The sequence below is a fragment of the Pelophylax lessonae genome (genome assembly GCF_965119305.1).
Source record: "Pelophylax lessonae genome assembly, chromosome: 1".
Classification (NCBI taxonomy): Eukaryota; Metazoa; Chordata; class Amphibia; order Anura; family Ranidae; genus Pelophylax; species Pelophylax lessonae.
Genome location: NC_138768.1, coordinates 837776473 through 837801366, shown reverse-complemented (window position 1 = coordinate 837801366; position 24894 = coordinate 837776473).

The following is a 24894-nucleotide window of genomic DNA, read 5'->3' as shown; positions in this document are numbered from 1 at the left end:
GCAGAGCTGAGTAATAGCCACACCCCTCAGCAAAAGCTTTCTCATTCAGACTTGCTTTGGAGAGGAGTGTGTGTGGGTTTTTCAAAATTGCAAGTTATGGTTAGTATTGGGTTGTCCAGAGATCCCTATGTACTGCGTAAGCCCTAGAGGGCATAGCGACTCCAAGGGTGGCGACGCAAAGGTGTATTTACGAGGACAGGCTGAGCATATAGCAGACAGACAATGTTGACGCAGAAGATGGCCAGGAGACACTACACATGGAGAAAAACTAGTAAGACGCTTGGAATGGGAGGCGTATGTCTTGACATTGTAGGGTTGACACTTTCCTGTGTCCTTTGCATATACTTCCTGATGAAGCCAGGATGGTGAAACATGTAGAAGATTATGTGTAAAGGATCATATTCAATATTATAATTTTGTATACAGTACATTTTTCATTATATCCATATTATTTGCAAAATTAATAAAAATCAGCGCAATCGTTAATAATACCTATAAGCTGCTATACCAAAAACGTTTTCACTAAAAAGTACATAAAATGCAAATAATAGGGGTACAGCGCTAAAGTGAAAGGTGCTAATGATAGGGGGTCCCCTACTGAGGAAGTCATGACGCGGGAGCGTATGACGCAACGCGTTTAGGGGCGGAGACCTCGGACGAGCGGCGACTCGCCAGCACAGCCCCTCCAAAGGCTTTTGTACATGTTCAGTCAGCTTGCACAAGCTGGGAATTGTGTGAATTATGTGAGTGTTATTTTAACTACCCGTGATCATTAAAAGTTACCTATTCAGAGAGTATTAGATCTCCTGTCCCCTTTTTTTACATGCTTATTGGTATATGCTGAGGCAAAATGCAGGCATTCCGGACATCCCCATAAAGAGGATTGTCATTGGGATTATACACTGCCTTCATTGAACCAGTGTTAAGGTGAGAGGCTATCCATAAGTGTTGGTGGTGGTCACATGAGCACAGATTGTGGAAGCATCAGTCAAGCACCTTATTTGCTGTTTTTGCACATTGGATAATCTGGATGGACTTGATATGTCCATATTATTGGTTCGTGGGTTTTTAATGTGAATTGCAATAAAAGTGTAATATTTTAACTGGTATATGTTTTTTTTGATGGTTTTTCACCTATACAATTCTGTATACAGTACTTTTTTCATTATAGCCATATTATTGGTTTATGGGTTTCTAATGGGAATTGCACGAAAATTGTAATATTTCAACTGGTCTATGTTTTTTTGATGGTTTTGCACTTATTAAATCTCATTCCAATCTTCTTACTAGTTTTTCTAATATATAAGGGATGAAGGTGCTATGGATTCATTCCTTGCTCACCCACAATGTATATATTTAAACTACACAAGGAGAAGGAACCCAACAGCTAATGCTGAGACAAAAGACTGATAGGAGACACCACACAAAGAAAATAACCCAACAGCTAATGCTGGGACAGAAGGCTGACAGGAGCCACCACACAAGGAGAGGCAACCCAACAGTTTCCTGCCCCTGCTTTATAGTCCGTGATCAGGGCCGGATTAAGAGCATCATGGGCCTGGTGCTGAGGATTTTGGTGGGCCTTTTTATGAAAAAAATAAAATGAAAACGCAAACATTTTTTTGTTAAAATACATTAAAGAGAGTGAGAGATGGGCTGAGAGAGAGAGAGAAGGGGGTCGAAAGAGAGAGAGGGGGCTGAAAGCGAGGGGATGAGAGAGAGGGGTGAAAGTGAGAGTGAGAGAAAGAAAGAGAGAAAGAGGGGGTGAGAAAAATGGGGATAGAGAGAGGGTGAGAGAGAGAGAGTGGGTGGTAGGAAAGAGGGGGTGAGAGACAGAGTGGGGGGAAAGAGAGGGAGAGAGGGGGTTAAGGGGGCGAGAGAGAGAGAAAGGGTAGAGGGGAGGTGAGTCTGTGGGGGGGGGGGGGGACACAGTATAGTACAATACATGGGGGTAATAGCAAAGTACATTACATGGTGGGCACAGCACACTAAATGGTGGATACATGGATACAGCACACTAAATGGTGGGCACAACACATGACATAGTGGGCACTGTACAGCACATTACATGGTGGGCACATCACCTTATATGGTGGGCACAGCACATGACATGGCTGGCACAGCTGAGCACATTACATGTTGGGCACTGCACATCATATGGTGGGCACAGCACAATATATGGTGGGTACTGCACATGGCATGGTCGGCACTGGACAGCACATTACCTGGGGCACTCCACGGCACCACATTACATTGTGGGTGCAGCACATTTCATGGTGAGCACTGCACATGAAATGGTGGCCACTGCACAACACAGCACATTACATGGTGGGCAAAGCACATGACATGGTGAGCACAGCACAGCACATTTTATAGTGGGTACTGCACGTCACACGACATGGTGGGCAATACACAGCACATTACATGGTGGGTACAGCACATTACATGGTAGGCATTGCATGGTGCAGCACATGACAAGGTAGGCACAACACAGCACATGACATGGTGGCCACTGAACAGCAATTGACATGGGAGGCCTTCATGGCATAGCACATTACATGGTGGGCAATACACATGACATGGTGGGCAGTGCACAGCACATTACATGGTGGGAACTGTATATGACATGGTAGGCACTGCTGCACAGCACATTACAGGGTGGGTACAACACATTACATGCTGGGCACAGCACATTACATGGTGGGCACTGCATGTGACATGGTGGGCACTGCACAGCACACAACATGGTGGGCACTGCTGCATAGCACATTACACAGTGGGCAAAACACATTGCATGCTGGGCACAGCACATGACATGGTGGACACTGCACGTGACATGGTGGCCACTGCACGGCACAGCACATGACATGGTGGGAACTGCACATGACATGGTGGGCACTGCACGTGACATGGTGGCCACTGCATGGCACAGCACATGACATGGTGGGAACTGCACATGACATGGTGGGCACTGCACATGACATGGTGGCCACTGCATGGCACAGCACATGACATGGTGGGAACTGCACATGACATGGTGGGCACTGCACATGACATGGTGGCCACTGCATGGCACAGCACATGACATGGTGGGAACTGCACACGACATGGTGGGCACTGCACGTGACATGGTGGGCACTACATGGCATGATGGGCACTGCACATTACATGGTAGGCCCTGCATGGCACAGCACATTACATGGTGGACACTGCATGGTACATCATATGGCATAGTGGGCACTGCTCATAACATAGTGGACACTGCATGGCACAGTACATTACATGGTGGGCACTGCATATTACACTGCAAGCATTGCAATGCACAGCATATGACATGGTGGGCACTGTATGGCATAACATATTACATTGTGGGCAAAAGGGAACACATTACATGGGGGGAAGCAGCAGTCTCTCCCACAATCATCACAGCCCCCAGGAGAGTTTTTGCACAATCCTCTCTCCCTAATAAGTTTACTAACCTCATCTGAGCAGCATGAATTATTTCCTTTCTCCCGGGCTTCTGCTGGTTAGGATGACATCAGCACCCCTCCCCCAGACAGCTGCCTGCATCTCCTTTACACTGAGGATCTGTGTGAGTGTAACAGTTCCTGTCATAGGAGCCAAGCATCGGCAGGAACAGCAGCTGAGACTTCTCTCCTTCACGTGTGCAGTGAAGAGTGGACTTCTCCTTCTTCAAGACAGCACACACAGATATCGATAAGCCACTGGCATAGGCCTATATTCAGGGAGTGGCTTGGAGCTGCAGCTCCAATAGCCCCTATGTTAATCCGGCCCTGTCCGTGATAGCTGGCAGGCATGCCAATCCACAATTTTGGTGTGACTGATGGCTGGAGCGGTTTATATCACAGATACATGAAGGGCCATCTTTATTATTGATTGGACCCTGGGCAAACATTTTCTGCTAAAAACTAACACTATGCAGTGTTGATCTCCTCTGAGAAAAGGGGGGGATTTTTAAGGCAATAACATATGAAAAAACAAAATAAATAAAATATGATAATTTATTGGTTAAAAACAATATATCATGTCATGAATACATGGATATAGCAGGTTCCCTGGCCAATTGTGGAAAACCACGGCAGGCCATGGATCACAAAAACATGTGACATATACAAGAATGGAAATAAACAAGAATGGTGAAACTGTGCAAGAAAGCAAGGGATGAATAGTGTCTCTCCCACACCGGGGTGCAACCCTAGGTGAAGGAGAGCATTAATCCAACGCGTTTCGAGAGAATAAACGAACTTTTAGTTCCAATCTTCGTCAGGGATTTGTCTATTAGTCCCTTTATTTTCTTACCTAAAGAAGAAAATTCCACAAACAAACACAGAAAAAATATACATTAGAGGCATGAATAGCTTGACCCATCCTGCACCTGTTTCCAAGGTCATGGATGTAAAAAATGAGCGAAAATGAGAATAACATGTGACTATATATATATGTGTGTATACAAATGTAAAAATATATACCCACCAATGCCTCCTCATAGCAAAAATAATGTTGTCCTTGCTCGAGGAAACCAAGCTTCAGCAAGAAAAATAGTAATAATAAACTCCCACTAATTTTCAAAAGGAAAAAAGGGGGAGCCTGAATAGCTCACAGATAGTCCTGGGCATGAGGTCTGGCACCCATCATGTGTCCCTCCAGTAGACTCACGGGGTATGTATCAACAAAAAGGTACCCTTTAACATATAGTGCCTGAAAACAAACAAATATATATATACATAAATATATTATTGGGAGCCAAAAATATCACAAAAAAGACATATAGTGTACCCATGGCAGCAGCAGTACAGAATGGGTCTATGACCCAATCAGCCAAACCACAAAGAATTCAAAAGAGAGGTGGGGACACAAATGGGGGCATATATCGAGCCTATGGACCCCAATGCCTAGCCAAAAGTATGGTAAAACCCCCCCCCCCCAAAAGAGGGGAAAACCATTGCCCAGGGATTACTTACATATAACAAAAAGGAGGGTCAAAATCCTTTGAGGGATGTGGGTTCAACCCACACCATTCCCACTGGAATTGCCGAAAGAAGCTGCTGGGTAACAGATGGACCAAAATCCGTGGCTCCCCGATAAATGGCTACCTCCCACAACGTGGAGGAGCAAAGGAGTGAGGCGCCATGGTGAGCCTTGGCGTCCTATGTTTAAGGAGAGGCGTGGATACGCCCTCCCTACACTCCCGCGGGTTCGCGCCACTCGAGAATGGCCGCGTTCCCGCGTCTAGACCGGAAATGACGTGCTCGGCGCACCGGAAGTGACGAAAACGTCAACATCCGGTTACCGATGGAAGCGAAAACAGAGGACTTAATCACCACCGACACATGATCGAGCGCCGCATGTGGCGGCACAGAACATCTCCACCCCACCATGCAGCATACCCAAGCCCCCAACTGGAATCAAGCCAAGTATGGGGGCCCACATGTGCCGGACCGGAGGAACAAAAGCGATGGATAGCCAGACCACATAACACTGCAAGTCCCAAGGGGGACACAACAATGCATGCAAAGGACAAGGAGCAATCAAAAAAAGGGGGGGAACAAAAAATATGCATCAAACACAAATATAAGTAAAGCTTGGATCTCACCAAAGAAGACAACGACAAGGTATTAATATAAAAGGAAGCAAAGGGGGGCATAAAGACCCTCCCTACCCCCCAAAAAAAAGGGGGGGACGGAGAAACGGGGAGGGGGGAGAGATGAATGTCCCTAAAAATGTATTCATAAACCACCCACACGCCCATTGTTGACCCCTGATCAAGGTGCCAGATGCTGATGGTATTGCAATAGTATTCCATGCCCCAATGTATCAAAAAACATATAAAACAGAATTAGGTAACAATTGTGGTAAAATACCATAAAGTATATCAACTATATACAATTCGCTCTGATGTGAAACATATCAAATGGTGAGGAGGAAAAAAAAAAAAAAAAGGGGGAGAGAGGAAAAGGGAAAAGGGGGCCCCAAAAGGGGAGAGGAAAAGAAAAGCTGGGGGAGATTCAATCGGTCTTTCCTGAGCTAAACCCCTGTAGAAATGGTCTGTAACTTTCGATCTCATTAAGACCCGGACGTTTGGTGGCGTTCAGAGTTTGTATCCAGCGTGCTTCCCTCTGAAGCAACTGCTTATTCCAATCGCCACCTCTTGGTGGAATGTGGATGCGGTCCAAGATGGTAAAGTTGACAGAGGGCATGCGATATTGGTGATCCCATGCCACATGTCTGCCTAGGGGCAGATATAGGTCACCAATACGCATGCCTGCTAGATGTTTGGTGCAGCGAGCCTGAAACTCCTGCTTGGTCTTGCCAACATAAAATGAACCGCATCCACACTCCACCAAGTAGACGACCCCCTTGGTCTTACAATTCGCAAAATGGCGCAATTGGAATCTATCACCATTGGGGAGGGTAAAGGAACGTCTCCTCTGCACGAAGGGGCAGAAGGAGCAAGAGCCACAGGGGAAGGTGCCCCATGTACGACAGGGGTCGCGTCTGCGGTCCCCCTTGTACTCGCTTTGGACCAATTTCTGGCCAATGGACCCAGCTCTGCTATGTGTAATAGAAGGTTTTTTGGAAACATATTTGGACAACAGGGAATCATCTGTTAGGATGTCCCAATGCCTACCAAGAACTTTGAGTATGGTCTCATGTTCTTTTGAATAGCGTGTGATTATGCGAACTGTATGATCTTCCTGTTGTTTTTTAGGCTTGAAAATTAGATGCTTGCGTTCCAGGTCCTTGACCTTATTAAAGGATTTTCGCAAACATGACTTGCTGTACCCTCTTGCTAAAAAGCGCTCAGTCAAAACATCCGCCTCCACCCGGAAGTCGCCAGGGGTCGAACAATTCCGCAAAGCCCTGAGAAATTGGCTGTACGGAATCGACCTCTTCAGCGACTCTGGGTGGAAGCTGGCAGCATGCAGAACGCCTCTGTTTTCGCTTCCATCGGTAACCGGATGTTGACGTTTTCGTCACTTCCGGTGCGCCGAGCACGTCATTTCCGGTCTAGACGCGGGAACGCGGCCATTCTCGAGTGGCGCGAACCCGCGGGAGTGTATGGAGGGCGTGTCCATGCCTCTCCTTAAACATAGGACGCCAAGGCTCACCATGGCGCCTCACTCCTTTGCTCCTCCACGTTGTGGGAGGTAGCCATTTATCGGGGAGCCACGGATTTTGGTCCATCTGTTACCCAGCAGCTTCTTTCGGCAATTCCAGTGGGAATGGTGTGGGTTGAACCCACATCCCTCAAAGGATTTTGACCCTCCTTTTTGTTTTATGTAAGTAATCCCTGGGCAATGGTTTTCCCCTCTTTTGGGGGGGGGGGGGGTTTTACCATACTTTTGGCTAGGCATTGGGGTCCATAGGCTCGATATATGCCCCCATTTGTGTCCCCACCTCTCTTTTGAATTCTTTGTGGTTTGGCTGATTGGGTCATAGACCCATTCTGTACTGCTGCTGCCATGGGTACACTATATGTCTTTTTTGTGATATTTTTGGCTCCCAATAATATATTTATGTATATATATATTTGTTTGTTTTCAGGCACTATATGTTAAAGGGTACCTTTTTGTTGATACATACCCCGTGAGTCTACTGGAGGGACACATGATGGGTGCCAGACCTCATGCCCAGGACTATCTGTGAGCTATTCAGGCTCCCCCTTTTTTCCTTTTGAAAATTAGTGGGAGTTTATTATTACTATTTTTCTTGCTGAAGCTTGGTTTCCTCGAGCAAGGACAACATTATTTTTGCTATGAGGAGGCATTGGTGGGTATATATTTTTACATTTGTATACACACATATATATATAGTCACATGTTATTCTCATTTTCGCTCATTTTTTACATCCATGACCTTGGAAACAGGTGCAGGATGGGTCAAGCTATTCATGCCTCTAATGTATATTTTTTCTGTGTTTGTTTGTGGAATTTTCTTCTTTAGGTAAGAAAATAAAGGGACTAATAGACAAATCCCTGACAAAGATTGGAACTAAAAGTTTGTTTATTCTCTCGAAACGCGTTGGATTAATGCTCTCCTTCACCTAGGGTTGCACCCCGGTGTGGGAGAGACACTATTCATCCCTTGCTTTCTTGCACAGTTTCACCATTCTTGTTTATTTCCATCCTTGTATATGTCACATGTTTTTGTGATCCATGGCCTGCCGTGGTTTTCCACAATTGGCCAGGGAACCTGCTATATCCATGTATTCATGACATGATATATTGTTTTTAACCAATAAATTATCATATTTTATTTATTTTGTTTTTTCATATGTTATTGCCTTAAAAATCCCCCCCTTTTCTCAGAGGAGATCAACACTGCATAGTGTTAGTTTTTAGCATCAAATTTTTGGGATGATGGCAATTTGAGGCACCAATCACCTGGAATCAATTTTTGTAGGGCAAACATTTTCTTGGATCCTCCCGAATCCACTTATCAACTATTTGCGGGCAGTGCAGGCTCAAGGGGAAGCTTCCTTGGGCCCCACAACAATGACTGGGCCCAGGGAAGCTGCCCCTTTTGCCCTGTGGTAAAGACGGCCCTGGATACATGGATATCTCACATTTGGACATGGTACACTTTTCATTTGAGTAGGTTCATTTATGCCTCATTTCGACACTTAAATTTATTGCCTGCATATTGATTTTTTTTTTAATCAAAATCAAAGTTTATTAAACCACAAAATTGTACAGCAAATATAAAAGGACAAGCGATAAATGCAATACTGTCTACCATAATTAAGTGGCATATGCAAAAAACAACAAAACCCCCCCCCCCCCGAAACAAAATCCCAAAAAACTGCCATGGGGACCCCCACCCGGGCCCATCCAAGCCACATTGTGTGTCTCAGCAGCCATCCAGTGCGTGCAGTACAGGAAAACAAAACCTCAACTATACGATATGTAGAATGGACTCTTAGGTAGCGCACGTCAGTGACGACTGTAGCCATCAATCCCTAATTTTATGGTACTTAGCAGGACACCCCCTATTAACATATATCAGCTTCTTATATGGCAGAGTAGCATTGACGTCAGCAATCCACGCGGCCAGGGTAGGAGGTGAGGACTGCATCCAACTACGAGCTAACAACTTACGGGCACTAAACAACGTCTCATGTATGAATTTCAAAGAATTTTTATCTACTTCTAAATCTGGGAACAAGCCCAGTAGGCACTGCCTAGGATCCAATGAGACCGGGGAGCCCATTTGGTCATGTAGGAACTGAACAACTTGTTGCCAGAAACAATTAATACGAGGGCATTGCCAAATTAAATGCTCAAACGTCACGGGGGAAAGGAGGCATTTGGGGCAATCCGGGGATCGGGAAGGATCAAATTTCGCCATCCTGACAGGCGTAAGATAGCATCTATGTAAAATGTAGGTATGTGTTAGTCTGTCAGACATCTTGGGAGACACCAATTTACCCACTTCCAGCACCTTCATCATCGTCCATGTCACCAGCACAATCCACCCACGGGGCCTTAAGGGCATAGGCCAACTGCGTCGAGGAGGGGTTAAGAAGCATATCATAAAACAAAGAGATCAGCTGCCGTGGTTCGTCCCTCTTTGCAACCAGCAGTACATCCAAAGGCTGCAAATGGGGACAAGCATCACCAAACTGTGCGGATAGGGCATGGCGCAACTGAAGAAATCGGTAAATCAGAATTCGGTAGATGGAACTCGGCTTTCAGTCTGTCAAATGATTTGGGGCGACCATCATGGAGCACATGAGACAATAAATAAATGCCATGCTGTACCCAAATCCTCGGGTCAGGGATCAGCAACAGTTCCCTTAGGTGTCTGTTAAACCACAGGGGCGTATCGTCATGAAACAAAGGGCAACCCAATTTCGCCACTGCCAGATCCCAAATCCGTTTGGAGTGGAACCTAAAGGTATGTCTGCCAGAGCCCCCCGGTGCTCCTCCAAGACCTCTGAGAATATCACAAAAGGGGTGCGGGAAATGGCCAGGGGATTGCGTGCAGACCAGAGATTCATAGCGTAGCCTATCAAGTTTGTCAAAATAGAAAAAATGAGAGAGTTGTGCAGCAATATAATACAAGCCGAGGTCAGGGACCGCCAGGCCTCCCAGTCTAGTGGGGCACTTCAGTGCCCTCCAAGACAACTTGTGTCTGGACGAACCCCAGACGAAAGACTTAAGGACAGACTCCAGAACCCGAAAATATTTCAGTTGTATATAAACCGGTGAGTGCCAGAGAATGTACAGTATCTTAGGCAACAACACCATTTTCACCAAGCCTACACGACCCATAACACCCAAGGGCAGTTTAGACCAAATCTGCGTCTTATTCTTAGTCAAGGAAATCAGGGGTTCTACATTTAGAGGAACATAATCTGAGAGGTCCCGAGACACTTGAATCCCCAAGTACTTGAGTGAACTAACCCTCTGCAAAGGCAAGGATGCCTGTTCCAGTGGGGGTGGGAAGAGGTCAATAGGTAATATCTGGGACTTATCCCAGTTGATTTTCAAACCCGAGAAGGCCCCAAAGTCCTCGATGAGGCTGAGAGCAGTAGTCAGGGAGGATCCAGAATCAGCCAAGTACAGAATCATGTCATCTGCATACAGACCGACCCTTTCTTCCAAAGCACCCGAACACAGACCAGTGACACCAGGGCGTTCCCGCAAGGCCATAGCAAGTGGTTCAACAGCCAAGGCGTATAGAAGGGGAGAAATGGGGCACCCCTGACGCGTCCCCCTCGAGAGGGGGAAAGCAGCAGAGGCCCACCCATTCACTACCACCCTCGCTCTCGGGGAAGTGTAGAGAATGGAAAGCCATTTAACAAAATTAGGGCCGAAGCCGAAACAGCGTAGGCATTGCCACAGGTAGGGCCATTCCACCGAGTCGAACGCCTTGGCTGCATCCAACGAAACTACCACCCTGGTGCCAACCTGCGAATGGGACGCCTGGATGTTCATATGCAAACGCCTGGTGTCAAACGCGGTATTCTTCGCAGGCATGAACCCAGTTTGATCCGCGTGAACAAGTGAGAGGATCACCTTGTTCAGACGCAGAGCCAGTACTTTTTCTAGTATCTTGACATCTATTTGCAACAAAGAGATCGGCCTGTATGAGCCCGGCTGGTGAGGATCCTTACCTGGTTTAGGAATTAGCACAATAAGTGCCTCCGTCATAGAATCCGGGAGAGCACCTGCCTCAAAGGCCGCCCGGTAAACCTCGAGAAGCCTAGGGACCAAGACCTCAGAGAAGGTTTGGTAGAATTCAACTGGCAAGCCATCCGACCCCGGGGCCTTAGAGCGGGCAAAAAGGGAAATCGCAGTAGCTATATCTGTTTCTGTAATGGGAGCTTCCAGCGTTTTAATTTGTTCATCAGTCAATGTAGGAAAGGAAAACTGGTCAAGAAACGTCCGGAGCTCCAAATCAGAATAGGTCGCCCTAGTCTTGTAAACATCCGAAAAGAACGCGACAAACTCCCCCGCCACTGCCGCCGGTTCCGACACCAAGTCCCCCGAAGGGGAAAGGAGCGAAACCACAACAGGGGGTCGAGAGTCAAGGTGTGCAAGATACGCCAATAATCTACCCGGGCGTTCCCCGTGCTCGAAAAACCGCTGCTTCGCAAAAAACATGCGACGCTTAGCCCGCTTGTAACACAATTGGTCAGTAACTCGAGTTTTCAGTCTGATATCAGCTAAGCCAGCAGGGGAGGGGGCCCCCGCATAGTCAACCTCCAGCTCGTTAAGCCGAGTCAGAGCCTGAGCATAGGAAGCCTCGGCCCCCCGTTTATGCCTGTTGATATGCTCGCTGAGTAGACGCCTAGCGTGTGATTTAAACATGTCCCAGACATGCCTGGGAGAGGCCGAGCCCACATTAGAGGTAAAGTAGAACTGCCACTCATCCTCCAGTTTGGCAATACTCGTCAAAATAGTCAGCCAAAGGGGTTAAGCTTCCAAGTCACCATGGGGGGTACTACCGTCCTACAGAGAGTAACACAATAAGGGGCATGGTCAGACAATATGCGTGGACAGAAAAATGCACCCTGCAGCCTGGGGAGGAGGTGGCGGGAAACTAGAATGAGATCAATGCGGGACATGGACGAGTGAGTAGACGAGAAACAAGAATACGCCCTGCGGGCAGGGTAAAGGTGTCTCCAAGTGTCAACCAGTGCAAAATCTGACAATAAACGGGCAAAGCGGGTATCTTGAAGGGGAAGAGGGGCACTCCCGGGTTGCCCAAGCCTGTCCAGGCCCGGGTTCAGCACAGCATTAAAATCACCTAGCCATACGGCTGGGATAGTCGGGTGTCGAGACATGAAGGAAAACCCCTCTGTGAGGACACTCGAGCAATAGGGGGGCGGGATGTACCATGCCAGAAGCAACACAGGTGAATTATCAATAACAGTCCGTAAAAAGACATATCGGCCCTGAGGGTCCAGCTCGACCTCATGAACGGTGAACTGTACCGACTTGACCACCAATACTGAGACCCCTCTGGAGAAGGTGGTGTGAGTAGAGTGAAACGCCCAGCCGATCCAGGGGCGCCGCAGCGCTCGCTGCATGGATCCAGCAGCGTGAGTCTCGACCAGTACAATCACGTCAGCGCGCTGACGTTTCAGATAGGAAAAAACAGCCGTGCGCTTCACTCTATCCCCAAGACCTCAGACGTTCCACGTCAAAAAGGTTAAAGATGGCATTGAAAAAGTAAAGTACCTATAGCAGCAGACACATTCAGTAGCAGGGGGGAACCCCCCAAATTAGCATGGTAGATAGGACATAAGACACACTGGCAACGTACAAAGCCCCGAGGGGCAAGGTTAGGCAAGAGGCACAGAAAAACAGCATATGGGGACCCCATGGCAGTACAGAAACATAAAAAACAGAAAACCCAATCCCACCCTGCTCTGCACCACCCCCAACATGTGCGAGCATAATACCCAAACAGAACAGATAATGAAAAAGTAACACATAAGTCAATTCGCCGGCACCCCACCCGAGCCCCACGGCGGGGGACAGGTGAGGACCGGGGCACTACACTTCGGTCATTTCCACATTCACACGGATAGCTTGTAAAAATGAAAAAGACAATCAGGAGTAAAAATGGGAATAGCATAAAAAAATCCAACAGCAGTATTCGGTTGCGAAAGTCTCACTGAGTAACGTGGAGAGAGAACAAGCCCCATTCCAAAAGGAACAGGATCGCACAGTAGGTCCAGTAGAGCTAAACAATGCTACCCCAAAAACAGCGATTACGGTAACAAGAGATGTACAGTTCCCAGAATGAAGAGAGGGAGGGAAAAAATAAAAAGTCCACCCTCCCAACAGTATCAACGATCTCCGGGTATGTGACAGCAAGAAAAAAGCGGGGTACTAGAGGGTACAAGAAACGAAAAAGAGAAATGGGGGGAGCACAAAAAAGAGATAGTCTGACCAGGCATCAGTCACATCCATTCGGAATCCCCCTTTCTCTTCAGCAGGAAATCCAAAAAAAAAATTGAAGAGGTCCAAGATCTTCAGCAGGGGAGAGAGAGGGGCTTCAGGCAGGGGCCACATTACGCCGATCCAACCAATCCATGGCCAAGGCAGGATCCTCAAAGAATTGGACTCGATCATCCACTTCCACCCGAAGGCGCGCCGGATAAAGCATGGCATACTTCAGATGGAGAGCTCGCATGCGGCGTTTAACTTCCAGGAACCGGGCCCGTTGGCGCTGAACCTCCCCAGAGAAATCCGGAAACACAGCGACATGGCCCTGTTGGAAGGGAATGTTCCCCTTGTCCCTGGAGAGGCGAAGAATCTTGTCCCTATCCCGAAAGTTAAGGAACTTGGCGATGAGTGTGCGGGCCGGGGCAGCAGGGTGAAGGGGACGTGCAGGGATGCGGTGGGCCCTCTCCACCGCAAACATCACCGAGAAGGAGTCACGGCCATAGGACTGTACGAGGAGATCCTCCAGGAATCCAGCCGGATCAGTACCTTCAGCCCGCTCAGGCAGGCCAATAAACCGAAGGTTGCACCTTCGTAACCGGTTCTCCATGTCATCCTGCTTGGAATGGAGCTGCTGAAGTTGCCGTGTGAAGTCCTCGGCGGAGTGCTGCAGGGGATGCAGAATATCTTCAGCCGCACTGATCCGCGTCTCAGCCTCGGTGACCCGGTCACGCAACGCGGACATGTCCTGCCGGATCAACGATATGTCGATCTTGACCTCCTCGATCTTGGAGGTAAGAGTACTTTGACATAGGGAGATGGCTTCCAGCACCCTGGAGGTCTCCGCCGTCGTAGGTTCTGACGGGGTGGAGGAGCCGGCGCCATCTTGAGCCAGCAAGGCCGGATCCTGCCGGCGAAATTTGTCAAGCTGGGAGCCGGCCGTCGTGCCTCTTTTAGGCGGAGACATAGTACCCGGAGAATCAGGAGAAGTCAGGGAACGAGGTAAGGTGAGTAAAGTCCAGGATAACGGATCAGGATGGGTAAAGCGGAGATCGGGTAGACGGAGCTCTCACCACATGCGACTTATCCCATCACGCTCCAGGCCACGCCCCTTGCCTGCATATTGATAAATGGATAAGGATTCTTTTACCAGCCCCTCGTGTGTTTGTTTATACTGTATATATATTTTTGCTTTGTTATAGAGAGGTGGCTCACTACGCCTTTGATCATATTTAGCGGCTAAATATCGAGGACTTCTTTTAACACATATATTTATTTGTAAGTGTCTGTGGTTGATATGTAATGGCTGCAAAACTGTCAATTAAAGGTCCATTTCATAAACTGGACTATTTTCCAGCACTTTATGTTTTTTATATTCTAGTGACGGCGGGAGCCATCTATGCTGGGTCTTTTATTGGATCCTTACATCTTTGGGAAATATCACTTGTTGATAATTTTATTTGATAAGAAGCCTCTGGTAAGTGGAACACTAATATTTAGCTAGGTATGGATACATGGCTGAGCTTACTTTTATACAAGCTATTATGTATGTTGGAATGATTGGATATAGACACTATGGGGTTGATTACTAAATAGTCTGTGCACTGCAAGTGTAGTTGCTCTAGCTCTGAGGGAAACATGTAAGGAAAAAAAAAATAGAATTTTTGCTTGCACATGACTGGATGATATAAATCAGCAGAGTGCCCCCTCATTCCAGAGCTCCCCCTCAGATTTAGAGCAACTGCACTTGCAGGGCACTTCTAGTGCACAGTATATTTGCCTTTAGTAAATCAAGATCCCTGTCTTACATGGTATATTCTATTTTATATTGATGTGGAAGTTTTTTTACATGCGGATATTTGCAACATGTACGAAACTTTAGGTGAGGAGTATATTCCCGTTGTTATACTTTATTGTCCCCCTGGGGTGTGAGACTCCTTTCCGAAATTTGGAAAAATATTGTGGATGATATGTGTGTTTGTTTTTGTTCTTTTTGTCCTACATCTCACTATGATGTTTGTTAACTATTTATTACAAATGTTTATAATATGTTATATTTTTGTGTTAGAACCTGTATTGTGTCCCATATCTTTTTGAATAAAGTGCACGTGCATGCAACCTGACAGCTAATGCTGGGACCGAAGGCTGCCAGGAGAGACCACACAAGGAGAATCAACCCAACAGCTAATGCTGGGGCCGAAGGCTGTCAGGAGAGACCACACAAGGAGAAGCAACCCAACAGCTAATGCTGGGACAAACAGCTGCCATTAAAGACCACCGATGCAGAAGCAACCCAACAGGTAATGCTGAAACAAAAGACTGATAGGAGACACCACACAAGGAGAAGCAACCCAACAACTAATATTGGGATAGAAGGCTGCTAGGAAAGTCAACATAAAGAGGAGCAACTCAACAGCTAATGCTGGGACAATGGCTGTCAGGAAACGCCACACCAAAACACAAAACCCACAAGTTAATATTGGGGCAGAAGGCTGTCAGGAAAGTTCACATAAAGAGAAACAACCCAACAGTTAATGTTGGGACAACAGGAGTACAAATTAGACAAAAGCAAGGCCAAACAGCAACCAAACCAGGAACTGGATACACAGAAGCTGGACGTCAGATGTGTATATTACAGCAAGAGCCAAGCAGATACACCTTATTAAACAACAGAAAGGGTGGAACACCACACCAAATGATGATCAGGAGGACCACAACCGATAGCTAGGGAAAATCAAAAAGGTATGTGTTGGAAGTGGCAATGCAAAACACACAGCCAATCCAGGTTTAAATATAACCTGTAGCCAGTCCCTCACAATAATGAGCAAGTTCTGGAAAGATTTATTACTGTGTACCCCTAATACAAAGTAAATATCTAAAAAACATAACACTTGATAACAAGTCAAATTTCTGTTGCAACTAGCATGCTCCCCTTATTATAAGCGTGATTATTTTCATAAGAAAGTCAGCTTCCACTGCAAAACCAACAAATATACCAGATAATGCGAGTTTTGCCTGAAGCTACCCAACTTCCCCGTGATTATAAATCAGCTGTAAAATAATAATTTGCTGCTCGTTTATCTCGTATATATCAGCTTTTTCAATCTGTTTTCAAATTAATACTTCAGTGCATTTACTTTAATAAAACCGAGCCTGTTTACCGAAACTCCTCAAAAGGATCATGAAAATTTGCTGCTGTAAAAAATAAATTGAATTTTTTTTATGAACTGACGATGGCTTCAATAGGACTTAACAATTTTTTTTACTTTGTAATGTGCTGTTGTGTGTGCATAATGCAGCTTGCATATAAAAACACACACACACACTCCAAAGATAAGGGTCTTGTGCTGCTGCTTGGGTAAAGCTGGACACACAAAGTAGATGGACTATCGGTACTGAATAACTTTAGGGCTCCTATACACTTGTGGTTGGGAGGCTTTAAAAAATATGGGGTTCAGCTGTGTTTTAATTAACCCCCCCTTAAGCTGCATAGGCAGCGAACGGGGATGTTCACAAGCCACGTTTCCGATGCTATTTTTTGCCTCTGTACCATCAAAAGAACCTCCAAACGTTAGCCAGATTGGCCGACAGACAGAAACAATAGGTGACTCAAGTAACTCAATAACAATGGGAGTTCACACCTAGAGACACACATAACATAAACCGTGATCCCATCCCCACCACAGACTGGCTGGCACCCATCTACAACAGTCTATGAGACCAACTTATACAATATTCCAACAGTCTAATACAGTGCAATTAATGTATCTTTAAAGATTTCTTGAGGGATACGGTTGATAAATATTTCTGTCACATTTGAAGGAGCTTCTCCTACCCAGGTCCACCATATTACCTCTGACCATTAACCCCTACAAGATTAATATTACATATTCCATCCAGAAGGAAAGCTTTATTGTCCTTATTTCGAGAATGTATCCAAGCCTCACCCTCGGCATTCACCACGCTGTTGTCCATCATTAGAGGATGATTTGCTCTCTCCATGGGCTTTACCCAGTGGGTAGGAGACAAGCTCCAAGTCCCCTCCAAAAATCCCATTCCCTTTTGGTTCTGTCACACCTACATTTTGATCTTTCATCCCATCTTGGGTGTAGTCACAGCTTCCAAACTCATCTCTTCTCACAATCCACTGGACAACATGGAGCAAAATGCTGCATGCAGAAATCAGCATAAAATTCACTTTATTCACATAAATTGTTTATGCTCATCCCCACCTGGGATCATCTCTTTCTGTTCTGATGGGTTTTTGTCCAATAAGGATCAGCCCTAAAGGCATACAGCTTTAGGTTATACTGTGAAATTTTTAGCATGCTTTAGGCAAGCATAATTCAGCAGAAAAAAAGTTTTATACGTATCATTCTGGCGATTGGCGTGTTAAACCTGCGCAAATTACATCCAGCAAGGGGTACACTATCTGACACACCTGGAAGTGCCACATAGCACAGATGTTTAAAGCTCTGTAATTTACAGATCAAATAAAATAACAAACAATTTCATAATTCTACCCACAACAACTGCACTATAAAGTGCCTATTCAAAGCTACTGCTCAAAACAAATGTAAAACGTGTAACAAGAATGTGTCACATATTAAATAGTATTGTGATTTAAATGTAACAATATAAAGTCTTACATAAATCCGAAACCATGCACGTATATGTAGCCAGATCCCAACATGCCCACACAGTCTTTTGGAACAATCAATGTATAAAGACAAAAATAAATAAAATGAAAATACAAGACACAAAGATGTGCATGGCAGCATCTCTTATTTGCTCGAGAATAAATGAATATATAGGGGAGAGCAGAACAAATCTAAAGAAATGGCATGCAGAGTCTTGTTTTGATAGAAACTTAAAATAAACTGAATGTACAATAAATAAAAGAACACTGCAATGACCGTTCACTGGGCATATCCTCACCATCAAGAGACTGAATTAATTTGGTGCTTGTATCCATGGTATGATGTCGTTTTTCCTCTACCCCACCTCTCTTCAGCAGCATTTCACCAATACAGTGGAAATTTTGGGGTTGATTTACTAAAGGCAAAAAAACTGTGCTTTACTTTGCAAAGAATACCCAATTATGTGCAAGGAAAATTTAAAAAAAAGCATTTTTCTTGTACACGATTGGATGTAGGAAGTCAGCAGAGCTTCTGCCCATTTAGAGTGCAACAGTATAGCCCGAAGCAAAAAAATTAAAATAAAACATATGGCTAGTATGACTGGGTAGACAGGGTAATTAGGAAGAGATAGGGTTAACTAAGTTGTTTTTTGGTCTCTCACCAAATTGGTGTTTCTTTTAGCAGGGAGGAGGGGCTGCAAAGGAGTCTTCAATAAGTTTTCACATCTTCCCAGCATCCAGTAAAACACGTGTGGGGGGGTAGGTTGTAAGTGGTGTTCCCGATTTGGCAGTTGGGGTTTTTGGAAGCATTTAAAAAACCTGCTGTGCTTATCAGCTTAGGGACCCATCTGAGGTATGAAGTAGGGATCGACCGATTATCAGCAGGGCCGATATTGACTTTTGCAAATATGTTTGTATCGGCCCCGAAACTGGCCGATATTGCCGAAATTCCAAATTTTGCTCATGTAAGGGTAAAATGATGTCACATAGCATAATTCCGTTTACAAATGTTATTGAATATGCCACTCGCATATGTACAAATTAAAGATATAAACAATTACACATTAGCAGATCTGCTGGAAGATCAGTATCTCTCACCCACTTGCTTTAAGTGATACCCGGGTGATACATCTCCATTCGGCATCCACTCAACACTGCTCTGTCTCTCACCCGCTCCATCTCCCACCCACCCAATATCTATCCGTCTCTCACCCACTTGCCATAAGTGACACCCAGGTGGTACCGCTCCGTTCGGCATATGATGGCGATCTTGGAGGTCACGTGGTCATGCCAGTCACGTGGTCACTGGGGGATATTTCTTTGCAGAGGCAGACGCTTCAAAAGATAGTGGATACAGGACCGGGATGTATGTTTGTTGGGAACAGATACTTCAAGAAAGGTACTATCCCTGGCAAACAGGAAGAGTTGTCAACCTTAACCCAGAACACTACAACATAATTATATACAGTACTTTAATTGATCTGAAAATTTCTTGAGATCTTCTAGGTAGTTCTGTAGTCCTAAACCAAGTAGGGGAAAGTATGGGTCTTCTTCCATGAGCTCTGCAAGACATTCATTCTTGGTATTCTGATAAAGTTATTCAATTTATTATTATTATTATTATTATTAGAGTTGAGCGGACACCTGGATGTCCGTGTTCGGCGGGTTCGGCCAAACTTGAAAAAAAAGTCCGGGTCCGTGTCCCGGACTGTTTTTCGAACTTTACCCGGACACCGAACCCCATTGAAGTCAATGGGGACCCGAACTTTCAAGCACTAAAATGTCTCTAAAAAAACTATGGAAAGGGCTAGAGTTCTGCAAATGACAGCAAAATGTAGTTAAGAGCATGGCAAGTGCTCTTAAAAAAAAAAAAAAAAAATTCCCCTTTACATTTGTAATTTTTAAATGGCAGATTAGAACAGCACTCTGTGGTAAAATATAGCTGAACGCTGCACACAACTGACTGATAAAAATATATTTTTTTCTCCCTCCTCCTCCTCAGTGGGCTCAAGTGAGGGCAAAAAGATTGTTCACTGCACCACCCCCCACACAGCAAAATCGATGTAGATCGCTAACGGACGATTGTTCTGTCCTGTGTCTCCTAATCTCTCCCTGCCTAATCTCTCCAGCCTGTCCCTAAAATGCTCAAATATCGTTCCCTGCCTACACTCCGACCTGTCCCTGCATTCTTTTCGGGCACAATGTTGTTTTTCGCTGTCTGTCCCTAATCAGCAGCAGCCAGCACCGTTCTGTGTGCTCTCTCCCTACACTACAGCAGACTGATGCACCGCGCTGTGTCTCTCGAGCTTATAAAGACCTGGGTCACATGCTTCAGCTGGCCATTCACAGCTACTAATACATTAGTAGGCATGGCTGTGATGGCGCACACCAGTTAAATTGATTGGCTGTTGAAAGCCCACCATTAAAACCGCGCCATTACATACAAAGAAGAAAATAAAATGACCGAACACAGATTTTAAACCCGAACATACAGTAAAGTTTTCGGGTCCGTGTCCGGGTAACAAAAATCCAATTATCCGGTACGGACCCGAATAATACAGTCTGTGTTCGCTCAACACTAATTATTATTATTCAAGGTTTATAAAGCACCAACAGTTTGAGCAGTGCTTTGTAATATATAGTACAATATAGGATTGAAAGCTGCGAGAATTTGTGAAAGCTTTGAACTGATGGCCATGTGTCTTTTGTGTGCCCTAAGCCGTGTGTTTCTATTTTAGTGTAAATTAATTAATACTAAATAATGAACATATTTTATCACATTTCAAATAACAAATGAAAAATGAAAAATATCAACAACCTTTAATTACACTGCCATAAATTATCAATTAATTGCTGAAACATAAAAAATTAAATAAATAAATAAATAGAAAATATCCACCTAAAACACTTCAGGTAATACACAAACTGTGAAATAAAAGTGTTAGCCAGCCAGTTGATACAGTTATTAATGACAGAAACCACTGACTGTTTAATTCCTTTTAATGAAGATGATAAACTGCTTTCTGCTCTCACGGTTATGCAAGTGAGATAATACATCTTTGCAGAAATCAACGTTAGGAAACAGGTGGCCACTGAACCTAAAAAGTCTGTCTTGTGGTTTTATGTTTCACAGGAATCAAATCTGCTGGAACATTTTCTTCCTTTTTTAAGAGTTGGAGGTAATTATTCTGTATTGTTACCCTTACTTTAGCCTCATCATCAGTACCTACAGAGATGTCAATTCTGTTTAGCCAGGCAGAGTTACACACTGGAGCTATAATGTGAACTATAATGTTCTAATTGGAGAACAAATAACTAATTTTTCCCCATATCAGAACTTGATGTTGACTGCCATCATCCCGATCATTGTAGAAAAAGTCTCGCTGTATGTATATAGGGCTTTAAAAGGCAGTTCAAACACCAATATTAATTTTAAAACCAAATATTTATTAGTATATGTAAATCAGTTGTTCACAAGTATGTATTGCATAAAAAATTAAAAACATATCTCACAGCCATATCAGATATACATCCACAAAAAGAACTAATTATTCTCCAAAGAACCCAACACGTTTCAGGACTGCGCCTTTCTTCAGGGGTAAATTAGAGGAGATATATCATTTCAGGTAGTTTTCTATAGAACAGAAAGATACCATTGTAGTGTGTGTACAGCAGGAATATAATTTCTAAGCGTGATGTCCATCAAAATTCTACATACCAACAAATATTCACACATGTCCTCTAGCTGTGTAGATACATTTAAAAGGGAAGGAGTCAGTGCCCCGCATTGAAGATGGGTATCAAGGGGCCAAAAGCATCACAGGAGAGGACTAGAACACAAGATACCCATGGAGGTCCCCAAACAGTGTAGGTTGCCGGTGTTCCTCTGCCCTCATAAATAGTGTACAAAATTAAGATATCTCATAAAGGATTTGCGAGTAAGAAGCTCAATATGTACCCCCAGATCATCATCAATCCCATAATGTGGCTTCATAAAATAAAATAAAATATTACCTGAATTTTTGACATTACTAGTCTCAAATTCTGATATGGGAAGGTATTCCTTATTGCATTAAAGGGCTGGGTGCAAATCAATTGGCTATGTGCATCCTAAGGGGAAGCAGATTTGTACACATTTTGTCCCATAACAAAATTGTATCCATATAGGTGGAGTATAATGATCTCCAAGTCATTTTAGGTTACCTATTGCTGTTTGGCTAGTGCAAAAGGTCTTTCCAGGTACTGTTAACAAAGCAGGCTTCCCCTTTTTTTTTTGTAGTGGTCTCCACATATTACAATTTCAAGTTTAACTGGGTTAGGGTCTAGGGCACCTATCTACCCTAATCTTCAGTTCATATAAGGGGCAGGCTTTTTTTTTATTTTTTTTTTTACCCTAAGGTTCAGTTCACCTATTTTTCACACCCTCCCGATGCAAAACCATTTAGGAATGGGCAATAGATCATTTCATCATTTAGTCCTGGAAGGGGGGCTTTCAAAGACACTATCCAGCGTGTTTCACGCTAAAGCAGGGTCTTGTTCCAGTCTCCTCCCCTGACACTTGGGTGGACTTGATCCAAGATTAGAAATTTGATGTTAGGGAAGCTGCCCCTATGAACATCTCTCACATGTCTCCCCAAAGGAAGGTCTGGGTTGAAGTTCTCATGCTCGTTTTGTGCTTATTGGCCCATTTGCAAAACTCAAGTTTTGTTTTACCTATGTAAAAACAGCCGTAGGGACACGTCAACATGTAAACCACTCCAGCTTTTTTGCAGTTGGCAAAATGTATTAGTCTTTATTTTTTACCATTCGGGAATCGAGTTTTCCTTTCCACGTTCATGTACTGGCGATATGAGCAACTACCACATTTGAACGTCCCCAGCAATTTACACTGATCGTTTCTGAACTCACCTGTATATTCACTTTGGACAAAATGGTCCCACAGTGATCTGGCTCTTCTATATGTGATAGACGGGGTCTCGGGGTTAGTTATAAAGAGGCATCGAGTAGGATCTATGCACAGTATGTGTCAATGTTTTGCTATGATTTTTCCTGATTCTGTCATGTTGTGTCGTATATTTGGTAATGATCCGCATTGGATTTTGTTTTTTGGTTTCTGTGTTATCCCTTTTATTGTCAAACAGTAGATCATGTCTAGTCTGTTTGCAAGCTTATTTGTAGGCTTTTTTCAGGCACGTTGCCTTTGTAATAGTCTATACTTGAAGCCAGCTACTTCAGCTTTAAAAGTTGCATCGTCTGAAAAATTGCGGTAAATTTGAAGATACTGATTCTACGGAATGGACTGTATCAAAGGTTTGGAATGGGAGTTAGTCGCATGCAAGATCGTATTGCCCGCTGTTTCTTTATAATATAGGGTGCTAGAGAGGTTACCATACTGATTTTTTATGATGGGGACATCCAAAATATATATTTTTTCCGTATTCAACGACATTGTGAATTTCAGATTGAAAGTATTCCTATTTATTTCTCAGATACATTCATTAAGGGACTCAATTGACCCATTCCAAATCATGAAAACATTGTCTATGAAACAATACCAAGTCATGATGTTATCTGTAGGTGAGGTTAGTTTTTCATCAGCCAAAAAAGATCTCTCCCACTCCCCCACGTACAAATTGGCATAGTATGGGGCACAACATGTCCCCATCACTACGCCCTGCACCTGGAGGAATTGGGAGCCATCAAAAAATAAAACATTTTGTGTGAGGATGTATTCTAAACCCATCAAAATAAACTCATGCATCCCTTGATGGGTCTCATGGGTCTGAGATAAAATGTGCTTAACCAGTTGCCGACTCCCTACAGTATATTTACTGCGGCAGTCTAGCTCCTACAGGCAAAGCGACGTAGGTATACGTCGCTCACCTGAAGGCCGCTAGGGGGCTCCCAATCATCAGCAGGGAAGCCGGTCAAGTGTCAGGTGGCTCCGATTGCCGTCTGACACCGGCGATCGCTCCCAGCTGAGAGAGAAGGACGGCCGGCTGATGTAAACACTGCCGACCCTCCTTCTCCCTGAAATGATCACAGAGCTCATGTGATCCTGCTATGTTGTCTATCGACAAATTGAATCTTTGATTGTACTTGTCAATTATAGATCTTAACACGGGCCTATACCACTCTTTATTGTGAAGGATTGACTATTAGTCATCACAAAGATGTTGCCTCCCTTTTCAGAATTGAATTGGGGTTGGGGTTGATTTTTGAAGGTATCTAGTGCCTGTTTCTCAGCTAGTGACAAATGGTTTTGAAAAGGTCTCGGTCTGATTTTTCAAATGTCATCATTTGTCATTGTCAAAAAAGCCCCCAGATCGGAGAACAAAGGTAAAAGCAGAACAAAAAAAGCAAGTTAAAAAAGCAACCATATAATTGTGAATAGGGTTGTTTCCACTTAATTTGTTAACTATAACTCTCGTGACAACTCCAAAATCAAAAATTTCCCTTTACTTTTTGTTTTTACGTTTTGGTCACAATGGTCACCAGAACAAATACAGGGGTGAATGTTATTGGCTGGGATACAGACTGCAAAAAGTTGGCAGGGAATCTAAATGTTCTGCATTCTGTCCAATGCAAAAAATAGTTTTAGATTTATATACACTTTAAAACCCAAATCTGGGTCATCCCCTCACCCCCCTGGAGGCTCATTTGCACTATGTTTTAATCTTATCTTTTTCAATCAGATGATGTGCAGGGATATAGTCCACTTTGAATTTTCCCCAGCACTGGTCAATTCTGAGCGATGTGGAGTAGTAATAAGCCAATCATACCTGGCTTCCGTTCAGCGAACACAAGCAAAGTTCCAGTGCCAAACCCAAACCT